Source organism: Lagenorhynchus albirostris, chromosome 11, assembly GCF_949774975.1.
Source record: "Lagenorhynchus albirostris chromosome 11, mLagAlb1.1, whole genome shotgun sequence".
In the NCBI taxonomy this organism is placed as follows: domain Eukaryota; kingdom Metazoa; phylum Chordata; class Mammalia; order Artiodactyla; family Delphinidae; genus Lagenorhynchus; species Lagenorhynchus albirostris.
The window spans coordinates 103454330-103469692 of record NC_083105.1 but is presented as its reverse complement, the minus strand read 5'-3'; the positions used below and the strand labels follow the sequence as shown (position 1 = coordinate 103469692).

Sequence of the window (15363 nt, the reverse complement as noted above, 5' to 3'; positions counted from 1 at the left end):
GGACTTCACTCTCTCCGCAGTTGTTTGCTTCAGGCTGGTCTGATCCAGCCTGGAAACCTGGCTAAATTCCAGCTCAGCATGTGTGGCCAGCTGGTTGGAGGGGAGACGCACACCCAAGGCCCCACAGGTGCTGTGTCAGTCCTGTGGCTGACACGCCTCGCCCTGGGGAGACACCCTCTGTGCCCCCCCGCTGGCCTCCTTTCATGGGACACACCCCTGTCCTCGATAGATGCTTTGATACCTGACCAGTGTGTCTTTGAGAGGACCCAGATTTAGGAAAGGGCCAAACTCCTTTTCCAGAGAAAAGCAAAAGAATAGGAATGGCCCTCTTCTCCCTTTCACTGCCGTCCCACGGAAGGCCAGCTTCCATAGCAACACTGAAGTGTGCATGAGCAGGCCACTGACGTTGCTTAAAATCTTTAGGAAATCGGGCCTACATGTTAAGGCAGCAGGACAGAGGTAACAGGGAAACATTCTCTCCCCCTCCAGAACTGAGTCTCATCCCTGCTGTTTGTCCTACAGCTGGAGGTGTTGAAATCCACAAAATAAAGACTTCTACTGACCTGGAGCGCTGACTGGGTCACAGTCTGGCGGATGAGTGAGAACGTGGGGAAATCTGTTCTGACAGCCCCTTATCGATCCTGCGCGAAGGTGGGAGAGGCCTCACCCAGGCACCCAGCACGCTGCAGCTGAATCTTGAGCATTTCCGGGGGACAGGTGACCACCGCCTGGCACAGCCCAGCTCCACACCCGGCGAGCATCACCAGCTTCAGATTCCGCTGTGCCCTGTGGGCTGGAGTCAGGCTCCCTCGGCCACAGGCAGCCCTGCTGCCCCACCCTGGCCCGTCTACCCTCCCCTAGGTATTTAGTCCCCCTGGGCTGGCTGCCACTCACCCCACTGGGTAAGTAGTCAAGCTCAGTCTCCTTAATGACAAGAGACTAAATTTAAAACAGGCTGCCAGGGAGGCTGAGACCAGGACCATTGAAACAACCCATTGCAGGACTGCTTCCTTCCTGATCCCCCAACAACTGTCACTGGGGCAACGGGAAGCACAGAGAGAACTACAAAGTGTCTGCAGTTGATCTGTTTCAATTCATCAGCATAAAAACAGACACAGAAAGATGGACCAGAATCCAGAGCCCAGAAATGAACTCCTGCATAGACAGTCACCTAATGTTCGCCAGGGAAGCCAGGGATACTCGATGGAGAAGTGACAGCCTCTTCAAGGAACGGTGCTGGGAAAATAAACTCCTGCATAGACGGTCACCTAATGTTCGCCAGGGAAGCCAGGGATACTCGATGGAGAAGTGACAGCCTCTTCAAGGAACGGTGCTGGGAAAACTGGATATTCACATGGAAAAGAACGGAACTAGACCTCTATCTTATACCACTCACGAAACTATCAAAGTGGATTAAGGACTTACATGTGGGACCTGAGATCATTAAACTCCCAACAGCGGGAGAAGTTCCTTGACATCGGTCACCTAAAGCACAAGCAAGAAAAGCAAAAATAAACTAAAAAGCTTCTTCACAGCAAAGGAAACCATCAACAAAATGAAAAGGTAGCCTACTGAATGGGGGAAAATAATTGCAAAAATATACCTGATAAGGGGCTAATATCCAAAACATACAGAGAACTCATACAACTCAATAGCAAAAAAAAATCCCAAATAATCCAATTTAAAAATGGGCAAAGGACCTGAATGGACATTTTCTGAAGAAGATATTCAAATGGCCAACAGATACGTGAAAAAATGCTCAGTGTAATTAATCATCAGGGAAATGCAAATCAAAACCTCTCAGCTATCACCTCACACCAATTAGACTGGCCATCACCAAAGACAACAAATACCAAAAGTTGGTGAGGACATGGAGGAGAGGGAGCCCTCATGCACTGCTGGTGGGAGTTTAAGTTGGGTAGTTTCCCAAAGAAAACAAAAACAGTAATTCAAAAAGACTTATGCACCCCTGCGTTCATAGCAGCATTATTTACAGTAGCCAAGACGTGGCAACAACCAAAGTGTCCATGGATGGACGAATGAATAAAGAAGACGAGGTGTATATCTATTTATTTATTACATACAATGGAATACTACTCAGCCATTTAAAAAAAAGAAGGAATTCTTGTCATGTGCAACAACTTGGATGGACCCTGAGGGCATTACACTAAGTGAGATATATCACACAGAAAGAGACAAATACTATATGATCTCACTCATGCGTGGAATCTATAAAAATGCAAACTCATAGAAGAAGAGTTTGGATTTGCGGTTCCCAGAGGCAGAAGATGGGGACTGAGTGAACTGGGTGAAACGGTGCAGAGCTGCAGTTACAAGGTCAGTGCGTCCTGGGGACATGATGCACAGTATGGTGACTGGAGTTAACGACACCGCTGTGTATGTGAGGGTTTGCTAAGAGAGCAGATCCCAGGAGTTCTCATCACAAGAAACACATCTTTGTAAAAAACAAAAGGGTACTTCCCTGGTGGTCCAATGGTTAAGACTCTGTGCTGCCAATGCAGGGGGCCCAGGTTTGATCCCTGCTCAGGGAACTAGAGCCCACATGCATGCTACAACTAAGGAGCCGGCGTGCCACAACTAAGACCCAGCGCAAATAAATATTTTAGAAAATAAAAGAACTCTTTTAAAAAAAACATTTTTGTTAACTCTGTGAGCGGATGGGTGTTAACTAACATCATTTTGCAGTATATGGATGTCAGGTCGGCAGGCTGAACACCTTAAAGGTACCCAGCGCTGAACATCAGTTGCCCTCAATAAAACTGAAAGAGGAATTCGTCTGCAAAGCCACCGCGATGAGAAGCCCGCGCACCGCGACGAAGAGCAGCCCCTGCTCGCCGCAACCAGAGAAAGCCCACGTGCAACAACGAAGACCCAACGCAGCCAAAAATAAATAATTTATTTAAAAAAAAAAATCGTCTGATGGTTGATGACGGAGCATATAGATCCTATACGGCCTGTCTTTCCAGGTTAGAAATCACCTTCCATCTGCCAAACCACACCAGCGCTCAGCCACCTATGCACATTTACACACTTGCTGACAGGTGAGCCAACGCGTGGTTGCCACCCACTCCCGCCACCTTCCAGAAAAGAGCGCGATGCACCCGTCCTCCAGGAGCTGCTGCCGGAAGTCACTGGCTGCCAGCTTGATGGCCTTCTCTGGGGTGACCACGGTCAGGTTCACCGCAGCTCCTGGAAGGAAACCGCGAGGGTGGGGCGTCTGCAGCCATAGGGACCCCTCCCCCAGCCAGTGAGCTTCCGGGATGAGTGAGGCCCCTGGGAGTCGGGGGGCTCCTCTGCCTATTTCACAGAAACGCCCTTTCTTTTCTGCTGCCCCGCTAGGACTGCGTGTGCCCAACGGCTCCTTCGTGCACTTCCCACAAGTCACCTGCGTCTTGTTCGTGCCACCCACCCCCCGACAAGTGACCAGTTCCCCAAATTCAGCCTGATCGCGAGGTCCCGCGGGGCAGGGCTGGCAGCCGTGTGGGTCCCAGGGCTTTGCCTTTACGCTCAGGGCCACTGGCGCATCAGCCCCTCTCAATCCAGCCTCGTGTCCATCTTGCAAGGCTCGACAGCCACGGTGTGCGGCCCTGGCTGGGGACACTGCGGGGGCGGGACCAGCAGGGGCTGGTGCTGGGGAGGAGCCCCTCCCTCTGCAGCTGTCCCGGCTCTGGGGCGGGGGGAGCAGAGAAGGTGAGGCTCACTGGCCTCCACCGCCACACACAGTGGTACCAGGACGGGGCCCCCGCGCCTCACCACATGCAAATGTGTTCCCGCTCCCCTCGCAGAAGCAAGGTCAAGCCCCCCAAGTTTGTGCCAACCCGGGTCCTGAGGAGCCCGCTTTGGTTCGTGCCCAGGAAGCCCTCCCCCCGAGCTGTCTTCCCCGGCAGCCCACTGCCGTGGAGGCGGAGGCCAGCAAGGTCAGGGTGAGCAGGCAGCCGCCTCGCCCTGCCCAGGCCTGCGGGGCCCCGCACCCCGACGCACCCCTGGCCCCCAACATCCATTCCTTTGTAGATTTCCTGTCCACGCTGGTTCTGTAGCCGAGCCTCGGCCAAGTCGATGGGAAACACATGGGTCACCCCCAGGAGCCCTGGCACGCCTCCGTTGATGAGCGTTGCTGTGACACTAGGCCCGGGGTCGGGGGTGGGCACAGTGGGGGAGGCTGGCCGCACAGCCAGGATGGGACCAGGGGACGGAGGGCAGGACAGAGCGGGGAACGGGCACGAGAGGCTCCTCGGCCCCTGCCCCACAGGAGTTCAGAGGCCCCTCTCCTCGGCCCGACCAACCCTGCAGGGCGAAAGCACCGCCCCCAGCCCCACGGGGAGCCAGGAGGCCGGGCGGGGGCTTCTGGGAGGGAGGCCAGCTCCGCACCCAGGGGGTTCAGCTCCTTCAGGGCTGCCTCCGGGCTCTCTGGCCGGTCCCCACCCTGGAACCACGTGTAAAAGTTTCAAATGATTTTTCAAACAGTTTTATTTCCAGCTTAAGGTCAGGACTGAGTGTGAATCCTGGCCGTGCTGTTTGCTTCAAGCAGTCACCTGCCTCTGATCTCTCACCCCCAGTCCCCCAGGTGAGGCTGGCCTCACTCCAGGGTTTGTGAGGATAAAGAGGTTATGTGTTTGGTAAATGAGAGCCACAATCAACAATAAGAACACACGCTTCTGATAAAGGAAGAGAACCAGGGTTAGAGCTTGAGATGATCTGATTGTGGCCAAAAGGAAAGAAAGTCACACTATATACATCGTGAGGTCCCTCGTCCTTGAGTTTGGGAGACTGAAAATGGAAAACAAGGCTCCTCGGAACCTAGCACAGAGTCCCTCTGTCTCAGGCAGAGGCAGATCCTTGGAGGTAGATTACCTGAGAGAGGATAACAGGACGTTTTTCTCAGGAGTGGACCTTGATAAACAAGCCAGAAACTGAGGCAACAAACAGACTGTGACTTAAGTTTTGCAGCCTGAGAAGATGCAGGGCCAACAATTACCAGTTCCATGGCGTCCAGGGCACCGGGGGACAGATGCTCTCCTTGGGACCGGGAAGGGAAGCCGTTCACCTCAAATCCTGGTCGGAGATCGTCGGGAAGCTCCCAGGGCCGCGGCTCCAGAGCAGGGGGAGGTCAGTCGCCTGGGAACCCATGCCAGCTGCCCACGTGCTCAGTCCGCTCTCTTCCTGGACCTCTTGGGCCTTGGGATCAAAAGGTCAGAAGAAAGCGGGTGAGGATGCTGGCGCTGGGAGTCCCAGCATCTGGAAGGCCCGTCCTCGTTCCCGGGCAGCCGACACGGCTCAAGCGTCTCCAGCGATTTTGTTTTGGGGAAGAAAAGAGATCAGCATCTCTCTTGGTGTGTATTGTCCCTTTCGGGAAAAATGGACTGAGTGCTAGGCGCTGGGTGCCCCAGGTCCGGGCGAGAACGCTGGTTATCAGGAGCCGCACGTGAAGAAGGAGACAGGCGGTAGCCAAAGCAAATCCTGGGGGACAGCCAGTGACCTGCCTCTGCCCAGAAAGACGCAGCAGGGAAGGCGGAGACTCCGGGACGGGGAAAAGGCGACCTGAGGCCCCAGAGGGCATGAGGGCGAGGGCTGCGGGTGTCCGGGAAGAGCATCCAGTGGGGCAGGCGCCGTCCCTGCGAGCAGGGACACCGAGTCACGGAGGTGGCGGGGCCGAGGCCTGACCTCCTGAGGCCTCTTGCCTTTGGCTTTTCTTCTGAAAGAGTCCACTGAAGAGTGCTGAGTCTCAAGGTGACGGGACGACCGGCCGCTGCGTGGAGAGCAGATGGCGAAGGTCAGAGGTGAGGGCGGACAGAGAGGATCCAGGCTGCACGGGAAGGTGGGCGGGGTGCGTGGGTCGGAGCTGGGACAGGGAGGCTGCAGGCACCGGGTCTGAGCGCTGGCAACATGGGAAACTGGGTCTGTGGGAGGAACAGGGCTGGAGGAGACTGGTGGGGGGGATGCTCGATCCCTGCCCTCAGGATCCCTCAGCAAACGAGGTCATTCGCACTGGTTTGCAGTGCTCCGGCCCCAGAGCCTTCATCATCCCCGACATCAGCAAAGGGACTGAGCATCTGCCAACCGCAGACCCGGGCCTGGAGTTGGGGAGAGGAGGGGGCCGGCGCCAGACTGCAGCCTTAGGAGCCCTAAGGCCAGGAGATTCGTGTCCTGGCTGTCCTTCCAGACGCTTGCTAAGCTGTGGAGAGGACGTGTTGAATTCCAGCTGCAGGAAACGACGGGCCGCACGGAAAACCCTTCCTGTCGGAATCCAGACATTCAAATAACTGAGAATCTTGCAGCCGTATCCCCTGCTGTTTGTGGAACTAAATTACTCGTTTATAAATTGTGGTTCACTGCCCACTGGAACAGAGGTACCTAGAAGAAGCCAGAAAAACCAAGGGCACCCAGATCCCAGGGCCAGTGGAGCTGCAGGTGCCCCTCCACCAGACGACGGGCCCATGTCCCCAGCCACATGCCAGGTGCTATGGCCTGGCATCGCCCTCGAGCCGTGAAGGCAAGGTTTGTGGGTGGTGAGTGGATTCTCAACAGTCAGCAGAAAGAAAACCGGCAGCCAGGTTGCCCTGGAGTCACGTCGCACAGATGCTCAGCCCAGGGCGACCGAGGCCCGAGTGCCTGCCGCTCTGCCAGAGCTTGCTGGGTGCCTGCCGTGTGCAGGGGGAACTCAGCTGAGAACAAAAGCAGCCCCCCCCACCCCGGCCCCAGGCAAGGGCAATTCTTCCAGAAAGCAGGCCTGAGGCACCCAGGGGCTCAGTGTGCACTGCAGGGACAAGGCCGCCCGGGTGCAGGCGCCTCCCTCACGAGAACCTTTCACCCCTTTGACTTGCAAGGCCCCCCACCCTCCTGGGACCTGTGTCGCTGGATCCCAGTGCCCCAGAACACCCCTCCCTCCGCACACTGCCTGTGTGAGCTGCCCGGCTCCCCCGTCAGCATCCTCCCCGCCTTCTGGTCATTCCCTGCCACTCAACACCCAACCCCCCAGCCCCTGGTGGCCTCTCCCTCCCGTCCCCAAAGCCAAGCAGTCTATGCCTTCACGCTTCCCCCGAAAAACAGGGCCCCGCACATGCTGGGCGGGGACTCAAACAGAAACTGGGTCAGTGCTGAGAAACCATTATGGCACCTTGAGTAATTTCATGTTTTAGAATCTAACAAAGATGTGCGCTTTTGTTTTTTTAATTCTATTTTTCTAGTAATCCATTTTTGCTGTATCTCACAAAATTACTGGTCCACAGTAGGCTGGGGGGAAATAAGCAGAAATGCTGCCCAGAGGCCAGCTCCCGGCCTCCGCCCGGCACCCAACCTGCTGCTCCCAGGACCCTGACCCTGCCTGGGGTCCACCTTATGGCACCCCCGCACCGTGCCACCCTTGAGCCCCCCACTCACCGTCCCCCTGATGGGACGGAGGTCCTTTGGGCCTCTGCTCCCCGCATCGGCCCTTTCAGCCGCTCCCACCTTGGCCTCTGCGGGCCCACCTGACACCCAGGTACAGGCCCAGCCCAGGGCTCCAGCCACAGTCCACGGCTGGCATCCCATCCAGATGCTTGGCCTGGGGGAGTGCCCCGAGCCCCATCCTGTGCCCCCTCCCACGGCCCTTGGCTCCCCAAGCATGCGAGGCCCTGACCACCTACTGGAGGCCTCCAGGATTGGAGCTCTGGCGCTGCAGCCCCCAGGGCACTGCACTTCCACGTGCGTACGGTGCCCGTGCAGCAAAGGAGACGAGGCCGTGCCACAGCCTCCTGTCTGGCAGAAGCAGCTCCTCTCCTCCTCACTCTAAGCTCGACATGGACAGTCACCCACCTTCAGCCAAAGCTTCTGCCTCTCTACTCCCTCGATAGAGGCCAGATCCCCGCCCGCTGTGGGACGACTGCTTTGCGAGACCCCCACTTGCCTACAGCAGCCCCTTCACCCCGAGCCATCTCCTCTCCTGTTTCTCCAACAGGCAGGCTTGAACGAAGCCCCAGAGGCTATTACTCGGGGGCAGGGGGCGGGGGGGGGGGCAGCCCCACCTCCCCAGAGGCCTGGAGTTCAGGGAGGAGGACGAACAGCACCGGCCTGCAGGCCTGTTCCGGTGCTCTCTCCGCACGGATACCTTCTGTCCGTTTAGGGGGAGAGGGCGCTGCAGGCTGGTTTGCAAGGTCCCTGCACTTTGAAGAACATCACAGCTGAGCTGGGAACTCAGTGCTGCCCTAAGGATTCTTCCAACTCAGGGGCTGGAAAGCTTGAGAGAGGAATGTGATGGTCTTAAAGACCAGCTTCCCGAGCGGTCAGGCTGCGGCTCCGGACGCAGGGGACTGGTTGCTCAAGTCAGCACCCCCCGCTTTAGCCAAGTGATCTCACTCAGTGCGTCTCGTCTCCACGTCACAGCCTTGCTGAGGACCACGCAGGGCAGCGGGGCAGAGTAGGCTTTGCAGTCAGGCTGCTTACGAGCTGCATGATCTCATTTACCACTCACTAGCTGTGTGACCTTAAGCAAGTTACTTAACTTCTCTGTGCCTGTTTCCTCAACTATGAGACATACTCCGACGTAGAGCACCTGGCACATACGAGGCGTCCACTTAATGGTACTGTCCCTCCCCTTCCTGGTGGCAGTGGATGCTGACACAGGGTGTGAAGCTGGGTCCAGAGGGCACAGGCCAAGGACATTACGATAATCCAGGAAGAGGCAGGAGAACCTGCAGTGGGAGGGAAGGGATGCGAATGCTTTCTGTGAAGCAGCAGCATGGCCAGATGCCATGTGTGAACCCCTAACCAGCAGGAGGGGCATCAGGAGGGCTGCGGCGGTGAGGACACGGGGGCCGAGAGAAAAGCCTGGCTGTTGGCATGAACTTAAAGCATCGCCACAGAAGAGACACCATCGCACACCAGCTAGGGTGCTACAGACAGAGCTGGAGCTACTGGCTGGGCCTGGCGCCCTGTGGGTGGGAACGTGAAGTGGTACCGCATCCGTGGGAAACAGGATGGCAGCCCCACACGAAGTTAAAACCTGCGTTACCTTATGACCCAGCACTTTCACCCCTGGGTGTGCACCCAGATTTGAAAGCAGAGCCTCGGACATTAACTGTGCACCATGTTCACTGCAGCATTATTCACAGTAGCCAGAAAGGGGAACAACCCAAACACCCATCGACGGGTGGTGCATAAACACGATGTCGTCCATCCACACAGTGGAGTGTCACTCGGACTGAAAAGGACAGAGCTTCTAACACCTGCTATGACACGGATGCACTGGGAGGGCACTGCGCTCAGTGAAATAAGCCAGACACAGAAGGACAGATACTGCATGATCCCACTTATCCGAGGAAACTGGATCAGTCAAAATCACAGACACAGAGTAGTAAAAGTGGTTACCAAGGGTGGGGGGGGGTTAGTGTTTAATGGGGACAGAGTTTCAGTTTGGGATAAAAAACTTCTGGGGCTGGATGGTGTAGTGGTTGCATGATGATGTGAGTATCCTCAATGCAACTGCAGCACACACTTAGCAATGGTGAAAATGGTAAGATTTATGTGTATTTTACAATAAGAAGCAAAACAAGAGGTGAGTAATGAAGGTCTTAAATTACATTTAAACATGAATGGGGGGCACTGGGGAGCGGAGGAAGGTGTCCACATTAATGTGAATTACAGTAAAATGGTTAAGAAAGGGTTTTATAAACAATATACAAGGTGTAGGAAATAAAGTCTGGAAATAAAATTGCCAATTGTTTACTAATTGAGGAATTTAAAACACTGGCAAACGAAAAATTACCAAACAGCAGCAGGACACAGGGGTGTCAAAGTCCAACAGGAATTTGGAAAGGGGATCAGCGTCTCAGAATTGACGGAAGCGCCAGTCGGCTGCAGTGACAACTGAGGTTACAGGTAAAAAAGTCTGGTCGTCTGGAGGAGGCGTCCAGAGGAGAAGGGGTGGGAGTGGGGTGAGATGCGGCAGTGGGACAGGCCTGGGCCCTTCCGGGAGGGGCTGATGCACTGCCAGGGGCCACGAAGGAGCAGAGGGCTGTGAAGTAGGTGTGGCCAAGGCAGCAGCTCAGTCCCCACCTCCAGGAAGGGAAGGAGGAGCCAGATGCCAGGAGAAAAATGCCAGGTGAAGAGCTGGGATGAGTTGGGATGAAGGTAAAGAGAGGAGACTGGGGCAACGTTTATGGGGAGGGGACCCAGGGGAGGAGATGGGTGTGGTCAGAGGACTTGCGGGGGGTGGGGGGTGGAGCGAGGACAGTCCGGCCCCATGGACCTCAGGACGCTCCAACCCAGGGTCCAGGGTCTGATCTTAATGAGCCCTCGCAGGATTCCTGCGCACACCGAAGCTGCAAGTTGTGGGGAGTGGTTTGCAATGCTGACGGCACAAGGGTCACCAGGAGAGCTCTGAAAAACCCCGGTGCCAAGGCTGCGCCCCAGACCAGGGAAAAACTGTGGGGAGGGCCCAGGCATCTGGTTTTTTTAAGTCCAGGTTTTTAAACCCCTAATGGGTGGCCTAGATTGGCAACCACTGGTCTAGGGCATTGCAAGGCCGAACATAAGGTCACTAAAATTTGTTGGATCAATCACAACAGCAGCGGCAGGAGACGCCACGGGGAGTAAACGGATGGACGGCAGAAAGGACTGGACAGCAGGTCTGCTGGGTTTAGACCCCAAAGCACCCACCAGTCCAAGGGTGGGACTCGAAGCAGAGACAGGCAAACGGGGGCAGGTGTCAGGAGGGCAGGGCCGGGGATGCAGGGGCGGCGAAGGGCTCATCAGCCCTGAAGCCACGCGCACTCGGCACCCTGCCTCAGGCCCACAGGTGCTGGCTGAGGCCCAGCTCGCTGTGATTTCTCAGGTCTGGGACAGGAAGCCGGAATCCGCACTTCTAACGAAGCCCCGGGCAGTGCTGCAGCCCAGAGCCACACTGGAGCCCCCTCCCTGGGCCAAGGGACACACAGGACTCCTCCCAAGGCCAGCTCCACCCCTGCGCCTTGGGGATCACTTCCAGAGGCTGTTTTCTGCACTGTGTCACCTTCACTGCAGTTCAGCCTGGCCGGGAGCAGAGCCGGGGTGAAAGGGGAGAGAGGGACTCAAGCCAGAACAGGGCTCAGAGGAGACAGAACGGAACAGGCCTGAGAGGGCCTGAGACCCTGCCCCTCAGGGTCTGGCCCTGCGCCGGCGTCTCTCCTGACCCACCATGGCAGCTCAGCACTGCGTTCTGCTCATATGTTGCTCTCGTGCAGCGTTTCTGCCCTGTTTTTCTCCCTTTACTGTGAAGTCTGCAGACAAAGTCGTATTTTTCCTTCTGTCCTGTTAGGAAGTACGCGAGCGCCAGGCACACAGAAGGAATTTAATGAATACTTACTGAGAAGGTGACTGCGAGTTAGTCTGTTTTCATCTTAGTTCCTGGGGCTGGGCCACGTCCTTGCCTTCCTCCTGCCGACTCAATTCCTCCCCAAAGCAAAAGCTGTGGACACGCTCCAAGGAACCAACTGCAAGGCTCTAAAAAATAACAGCCAGCCTTAATTGGCCAGAACAGCTCCGCCATCCTGCCACTTGCTGTCTGGAATGAGGTTCAGACCCAAGCAGCTAGGAGCGGGCAGTGCTTTTCCAAGTCGGAAGACATCTCAAAGGCACCTGAATTGGTACCCACATCAGGGATGCAGAGGGGGTGGGGCTTCAGAACACAACAGCCAAATCGGGAGACTTTCCAGCTGCCTCCTTGGCTAGTATATCACCGTCCATCTTTCACTCAAGATTTTTGCTAGAATTGCCTAAGGAAACTAAAGGAGTGAACCCTGGTAGCAGAAAGGGAACAAAAACAGGAGCACATATGTTCCCCTTTTAAAAACCCAAAGGAAAACCATAAGGCCAGGAGACAGATCTCCAGGATGCAGTTGGGGGAGGGGACAGGGTGGGCTGCGGCAGCCTGGACACTCAGTCCGGACACTCGGCCCAGAGGCATTTCTCCCAAAGTCCTCTCCACAAAGTTTCAGGGTGAAGGTCGCCTCCAAGGGCCCGACCCTGGATTAATCTCACCCTGGAGGTGCCACTTGTTTATAAAATTAAGACATCTTCCCTCCCAATGACAGGAATAGGTTTAGAGACAAAAGCCATTACTGTCTAACAAGACCTCTGGATGTTTCCAAATGTCAAAATGGAAAGTTCCGGGCTTCCCTGGTGGCACAGTGGTTGAGAGTCCGCCTGCCAATGCAGGGGACGTGGGTTCGTGCCCCGGTCCGGGAGGATCCCCACATGCCGCGGAGTGGCTGGGCCCGTGAGCCGTGGCCGCTGAGCCTGCACGTCCGGAGCCTGTGCTCCGCAGCGGGAGAGGCCGCAGCGGTGAGAGGCCCGTGTACCGCAAAAAAACAAAAAACAAAACAGAATGGAAAGTTCTGTCAGTATTTTGAGACTAACCTGCATTGATCACTCATGGCTGGCTTCCTTCCTTTTCCCTAAATCTTCCCCACCAGCTTTCTTTTCACGCTCCCATCTATCTAAAGTAAGCACGGGTATGGTACCCATGGGGCTTAACAAGTGTAAATGTCAAACAATGATTCTGTAAACAGGGAAAGATTAACACCATCTGATGGACCAGGTTTTGAAACAGAGTTGACCAGTGGAGGACACTTTGCTTTGGTCCCAAGGAGATAAATCTGGGAAACACCCTAAAGGCATTCAGCTAAGAGCTAAGTTCCTACTAAAAAGTCAATCTCTGGCTAAAACGGTCAGAACATTCTGGCCTTCATTTGGTGAGGAATTCATGTCATAGTAGGAGGGGTTCCAGTTGGGAATCCAAAAGTTAGAAATCAAACTTTACACGCACGTATTCATACGAGCACACACAGGTCCACACATCAGGATGCAAAGGGGGCCAGGCCAGGGTCCTGGCCACCTGCCCCCGGCCCCGCCCAGGCTGAGGGGACTGAGAGTCAAGCAAGACAAACACTCCGACTGGCATCACATCAAATTCGGGGTTTACTAACAACTTCCATTTTAAAGTTCATTTTTGGGGGGTTTCAAAAAAACACATGGAAATGCAACTACTCAACTAGAAAATGTGATTGACATAGTGTTTTATAGGATAAGTGTTTTGTATGGGAGACTGACTGCACTGTGAACACAGTTCTTAAAAAGGACAAGGGCTGAAGTCTCAAAAATATATACCAATATATCAATGGGGATAATGTTACAACAAACAACTGAAGGTCATGAAGGTCACGGCCCAGAAAGTGATAAACCTGAGGGGGAACAGATCTGGAAACTGGGACTATCTGTGGTAGCATTTCTACTGAAAGGTATTACTTACAAGGATAAAACAGGCCAGGAATGTTTGTGACCTAAGACTCCAGCTAACTGATAACAGGCGGCTCCTCTTCATCTCTCCTCCCCCTCCCCCAACAACAAACACCCTCCCAGGAACTGGGAAGGAAAACTAAATTGGGAGGGAGGAGAGCACCGCCTAGTCTCCAAGCCTCCAGCCCAGGCGCAGGCGCACACTTCACTTACGGGACGGGTGGTCTGGGTTTGGGTGAAGCGCTGTTTGTGCAAGCGCCTGGGCTGGTGAGGATGGCCCTGGGCTGGGCGCAGAAGGTGGGGCCCACAGGCCTGGTGGGGAAGAGTGTGTGATCCCCAGACGCCGCCTGGACCCACCAGCCAGCTTGTTACTGCTCAGCTTCTCTGCAGAGTCCCCGTCACCGGTGCGGGGCCCACCCCGTCCCCACCCCGTCCCCGCCCAGTGCGTGGCCCGCGGGGACCATGTGGGCTGAGATGGGGCTGCCTTTTTAGGTGACGGCCCTGGGGCCTAATTCAAACCTCTGTCCTGATGGGAGTTTGCCCCATGATGAAAGTGACACAGGACACACACAACTCACACGTATCACCTTGCTATTTTAAGAATGTACTTTATACAAAATAACCAGTTCATATGGAAATAAATCTACAGACCTCCAAGGATCAAAAAGCTTTTGAAAAAGTTCTTTTAAAAAATTATCCAACACACAGTATAGAACTAACTACTGAGGTAAGTGTGGCTCTCAGTGAAACAGGGAATCAGCAGACCAGACAAAATATACACAATATAAAAATAAATAGCATTCCCCTTTCCAGTACTGGCCAGGAAAGCCCACGGGCTTCTGCAGCAGGGGAGCCGGGCACGAGCCCCAGCTGGGAGGGCAGCGTTCAGTAACTCACTCCCGAACCCACCTACCCTTTTCAAAACCACAGGTCAGCTAGCTGGTTTGAGGCGTTTCTACATCAGCCCCCAGGGCAGAACGAGGGAGAGACCAGTGTGCAGGCAGCCCGCGGACGGACTGCTCGGCAAGGGCCTACAAAGCAGTGGGGATGAAGAGCGGCCAGCCTCATGCGAGAGGACGCAGGGCACGGAAGGCCCGTGTCCCAGCAGAGTCCAGTCATGGGCTCAGCCCCTGGCTGGGGACCCCGCACCCCAGCAGCCGCGGCCCGACGCCCCAACTCCCACACGACCCGATTTCTGAGGTGGGCATCCCAGTCCTTCCGCTGGACTCTGAACGCCCTGGATGCCGCTGTTCTGTGACGGTCCCTGCCTCGGGGCGATTGGGTTAGGGTTTCACGGGAAATTTCAAACCAGGACTTGAGAGCAGTGTGTAGCTGTAGATAGGAACTTCCTTTAAAAAGTGAGAAAAAAGCTCAGCCCAGGTGACGCTGGCTGTCCTGGACAGCACGCAGCCCACTCCCGGACCAGCAGGAACTAAGACAAGTGATGACCCAGCAGATAACCCGCGCGACAGAGACCTGGACGCCCAGTCTCGTCTCAGCCCAGACCTCTCACGCCCAGTCAGTCTCAGCCCAGTCACGAGAACGCTGCCAGGCTCTGTGGGCCAGGCTGGCTGAGGGCCGAAGGCTTTCAAGCAACATGTAAGTTTTCCTGTTCAGAGGCCCCCGGGGCCCCAGGTAGGGCGTCCTGCTGACAACAGGCCAGTGTGTCCCCCACCCCCACCCCCTGCAAGGGAGATGGTGCAGCAGCTTTAGTTCCACTTTTAAAAGGTGGGATGAGAAAAGTGTTACCAACAGGATCCTGTGTGTCTGTCCTTACTTAGTCTTATGTTTTTACTGTAATAAATTTTAGCCAAGAGCTAATTTTAAATGGACAGACTCTGAGGGGAAAAAACCCCAGGCCAGACACCTCCCCAAAGGCTCTACTTTTCTCTCTGGATCTTTTATTTCCCTGGGTCCTGGGGAGCTAGTTTCTAACCAAGGTCAGCGGTGGACGTGAAGTCCTCCTGGCCCCTGACAGGCGGCAGTAGCCCCAGGGGAAGGTCCCTCTGGGACCTCCTCCCAAGCCACGTTCCAGCTGGGAGGAGCGCAGGGGCCCGGCCGGGGACGGCCCTACCGGCCAAGGGACACAGCCAG

At 55.5% G+C, this 15363-nt stretch overlaps 1 long non-coding RNA gene and 1 other non-coding gene across 2 annotated transcripts; one reads left to right on the top strand and one right to left on the bottom strand.

Annotated features, from left to right (window-relative positions):
- Positions 1-2479: 2479 nt before the first annotated feature.
- Positions 2480-2552, top strand: TRNAG-GCC (transfer RNA glycine (anticodon GCC)). Its single transcript has one exon. It is a non-coding gene; the product is annotated as a tRNA-Gly (tRNA).
- Positions 2553-4470: 1918 nt separating this feature from the next.
- LOC132529346 (uncharacterized) lies at positions 4471-13595 on the bottom strand. Its single transcript, XR_009543423.1, has 2 exons — positions 11339-13595; positions 4471-5767 (listed from the first exon to the last, which is right to left on the bottom strand). It is a non-coding gene; the product is annotated as an uncharacterized LOC132529346 (long non-coding RNA).
- Positions 13596-15363: the final 1768 nt, after the last annotated feature.